The 4,239-nt window shown below is 55.5% G+C and overlaps 1 non-coding gene across 1 annotated transcript; it reads right to left on the bottom strand.

Annotated features, from left to right (window-relative positions):
• Nucleotides 1–591: 591 nt before the first annotated feature.
• Nucleotides 592–663, bottom strand: TRNAA-UGC. Its single transcript has one exon. It is a non-coding gene; the product is annotated as a tRNA-Ala (tRNA).
• Between the last annotated feature and the right edge of the window lie 3,576 nt (nucleotides 664–4,239).

Genomic DNA, 4,239 nt, shown 5'->3' on the forward strand with positions numbered 1-4,239 from the left:
AAGTGTGGGCCATTAATCGTGGTTTGGACTTTTGATGGCTCCCATTAACCAGGACAACTGACTGGAGATGGCTCTGTCCTGCACCATCTGTGAGTCAGGCCAGGAAGAATGAAGGCTTGGGGGGGGGGGGGGCACACAGGACATGTGACCATGTCACCTGGTACAGGAATCCACCTTAAACCTGGGGCTCTTCCTCAGGAGAGAGACAAAAAATTCCTGCCTTGTGCCAAAGCTGTATAAGGGGGTGGAACTGAACAAACATGGCTGCAGTCATGAGACACACCCCTAGCTACCATGTGAGCTGGAACAAGGGCTGTACCAGGTGAAAAGATTGGGCCCAGACAAAAAATAAGTCTAGTCTTTGCATATGGGACCTTTCCCTCCAGTTGGGGAGGATTCTCCCTTTTCATCTACTCTTGTCCCAAGCAGCACAACTGGTGGGAATCTTAAATGTACAGAGGAGTCTTAGGAGCAGAAAGCCCACCCAGACCTTACATGCAATTGGCACTTGCCCCTCACTGAGCAGGATTGAAACTCCTGCAGGGTTACATCCCCTCTGGGCATGAGCAAAGCAGCAGGGTGAAAGGAACCTAGATATGCTGGGAATTGAACCCAGGACCCCATACATGCAAAGCATGTGCTCTACCACTGAGCTACATCCCCAGATGGATGATGTAGGCTATAGGTTACACTCAGAGCCCTCCTGTTTCCAGAGTATCCAGTGGCCTAAGAGCAGCATGAGAGGGACATTCTCTGCCCTGAGGCCAAATCTGCTATCCTGGAGGCTGCTGGTTCTTGGGGGTCACTTTTCAGCAGGGCCAGATTCGATGTGTGGGGCAGAGAGAGTGGATGCCCTGGACTCAGGGTGCAGAGATACACTCAGCCCTCTCCCCTGCTTTGGGTGGGGGGTGCTGCCACCCCCTGCTGGAAGGTAATGGGAGGGGAGGGGCGCTGTGAGTCGCTCAACACCTGACCCTGGTGGTAGCAGTGGTGTGGGAAGCTCCAGGTGTTTCTAGGATCTGCTCTTTCCACCTGCCTGTAAAGTCCAGCTTTCCCCAGCACGTTCACTGCGGTGCAATTGGGTCACTGTTTCCATGGCTGCACAGCAAAGAATCACTCCCAGTTTCCCTTCTATCTGCGGCAGGATTAGCCTGTGTCAGTGATTAATGAGGTGGATCTTGTTGTAAATTGTTATTCATTCCCCACCTTGACAATTTACACAGTCCGATTCCCAGCACCTCAGTGATCCTGGTAGCAGAAGTTGGGTCCTGAGACTTTCAGGGTTCTTTCCCCCTCCTCCTGGAGTGAACTCAGCTTTTTCCCCATCCCAGACAATCCATGAAATAACAACAGGGACATAAAGAAAGAGGGGAGGGAACATCTCATGTCCAGGGCTGGATGTGCCCAGGGCCCCCTGCTTGTCCATTGTTTCCATGGAATTTGGCCCCCTGCTTTGCACAAGGGACAGAGAAGGATCTTGCTGTTCCTGTGTCTGGGCAAGGAAAATTGTTCTTCCCTAGGAAAGAGATGCGGGAAATGGCCCCATGGTGGGACAATATCCTCAGGATTAAGAGCAAAGGACTCAGGCTGAGAACTGATTTAACCCCACTTATCTATCCGTAGGGGCAGACTGCTGAGCGGGCAGCCGAGCCCTGAGTAGGGGGCGGAGCTAGGCTGAGGAGGGGGCCCATAAAAGCGGCCGCCTAGCCAGGCAGCGGCACAGGAGCCGGCGAACAGGGCTGCTAACAGGGGCTCAAAAACATCTGCTCTAGTGCAGCTGCTGTTGGCCTTGAAGCAGGAATACATTCAAGGAAGGTCTCTGCCCTGGGTTATACGGAAGGGCAGACTAGTCCCTTCTGGCTTTAAGGGCTCTGAATTCCCCCACTTTGCAGCTGAGCTAACTGAACGATTGTGCCTGGTCGTGGGCCAGACCCCAGGGCTCGGCTGTAGCAGCAACCGCATTCACACAGCTGTGCTCCCTCCAAAGCCGTGCTGCTCCCGGGAGGTCTGCGCACTGTGAGGGGGGCGGCCTGCCCTATCCTCACTATTGCCAAACCCCAGAGCTCAAAAAGCAACCCCCCAAAATCATGAGATTTTTTTTTTTAATCAAATCATGTTTTTTAGTTTGTCTTTTGCCCTAAATCCCCTCTACTCCTCTGCCAGGGCATGTGTGCGGCCTGCTGGCTGAAGAGTCAACATCCAGTGCACACTTCTCCCGGGCTGCTCAGAGGGAGATTCCACTTACAGGGGAACCGCCATCCATTTCCTGGTACTGGCTTCACCCCCTGCACAACACTGCCCTGCCTCCCGCAGCCCCAGGACTTCTCCTCTGCCCAGGTCCCAGCAGCCCCCGCCACCCCCTGCCCTGGGACCCTCTCTCTGCTCTAGGGCCATGCACCGAAGGCCAGGCTCAGTGGCAGGGCAGGTCGGTGTCCCAGCCCCGAGGCTCTCGCACACGGCTCTGCCCACGTGCCCAGCCCTGAGTATCGGGGGCTCGGAGGAGCGTCTCGTGGCATCGCAACAGCTTCTCCTGCAGGTGCCCAGGCCCCTGTGCAGAGTCTGCTCTGAGGGAGTATTAATCGGTTGGCTGTTAATGCAGCTCAGAGGGTAACCAGTGCAATTGGCGAGACCTCTGTTGTCCTGCTCCAGCCAGCTGTCTCCTTGTGGGCTGGGGCTGTCATGGAGAGATGGCACTTGGGATGAAATGACTAATTGACTCATCCTTCAGACTGTCAGCGGGGGCACTTCAGAGCCTGGAAAGCCACATGTACTTGCCGAGTGGACACAAAGAAGAGGTCAAGATGTCTGTTTTCCTATGGCCAGGTCGTGACCTGGAGCCTTTGCGGCCCAGCGGCCCTAGGTCCTTGGCAGCACAATGGGCCTGGTGGGGTGTGTGTGTGTGTGTGTGTGCAGGAAGCCTTCCCACTGAGAATGTAATTAAAGCAGGCTGGAAACAGAGGGGGAAGCCTGGTGTTCTCTGGGGCTCGTTTCATTGCAGCTTTGATTAATGAGGTTGGGTGAAGTTAATGAACAGAGAGTTTAAGCGAGGGAGCAGCACAAGCTGATACATCTTCCTTCTCTGGGGAGCAAGCGAGGGTTTATGGGCAGCCAGAATGATCCCGCAATGGGAGCCCAGGGCATCAGCTGCGTTCCCCGCTCTCCTTAGATCAGTATGCAGAGAATTCTCTCCAATGGCATTTGATGTCCTCCTTTGGCCAAAGACCCTGCTGCCCGTTTGCTGGAGACATGGAGGGCTGCTCCCCACTCATGCCTGTCCCACCACCCTGCAGAACTATAATGAGTGTTGCCAGCTGGTCCTCGGTGCCAGATGCTGGATCTCACAGGGCAGAGCAGTGACGGATGCTCCACGCGGGCACTGCTCAGAGTCTAGCCTCTCTCTCTGCACTGAGGAGTACAAGAGGAATGTGAAATGGTCAAAACAGGTCATCTCTTTCGGAGTGGGCAGCTGTATCCCAGGAACCCCTCAACCAAATGACCCCAAGTTAGCACCCCAAACTCTACCCCAGGACCTCATCTAGCACCGCTGTTTTCTAGCTGACCTGGCTATGCATGTGGATTTGTGAGCACTTTCACAGAAGTCCTGCCGGATCCTTAACCATGGGCCAGCAAAGTGCCGAATGGCCTGCGGGGATGGGGCAAAGCTGCATATTTCCCCATGCCAGCTTCACAATCAGTCATGTGTTACCAAAAGGGACTATGGCTTAAAGTGTACCCAGGCACCTGCCTGCGACCTTCCTTTTAGCCCCACCATATAATGCCAAAAAGAACGAGGAGTATTTGTGGCATCTTAGACACACATTTATTTGGGTCAGCAACGTGGGGTGAAGCAAGAGCTGGACAGACCTGCCCCAATGCTTCAGTCCAGCTGGAATCTCTCAAGGCCTGGAGAGTTTTCTGAACCTCTCTGTAGCAGGGACTGGGGGACTAGCCACCCCTGTTACTGCAAGAGGGCCCCTGAGAGGGATCCGGTGATCGCAGGCACCGACTTTCCAAAGAGCCGGGGGGTGCTTGACCGCCAGCTGTGCCCAGGCCCTGCCCCCACTCCACCCCTTCCCCAAGGCCCTGCCCACGCCCTGCCTCTTCCCCCCCCCAGTTCCACCCCTTCCCCCGAGCGCGCTGCATGCTTGCACCTCCCCTTTCCCTCCCAGCCTTCTGCATGCGGCCAAACAGCTGTTTGAGGTGGGTGGGAGGCGGAAGCGCTGATCTGTGGGGCCCGCC

This window comes from Mauremys mutica, unplaced genomic scaffold (genome assembly GCF_020497125.1).
Source record: "Mauremys mutica isolate MM-2020 ecotype Southern unplaced genomic scaffold, ASM2049712v1 001154F_np12_obj, whole genome shotgun sequence".
In the NCBI taxonomy this organism is placed as follows: domain Eukaryota; kingdom Metazoa; phylum Chordata; order Testudines; family Geoemydidae; genus Mauremys; species Mauremys mutica.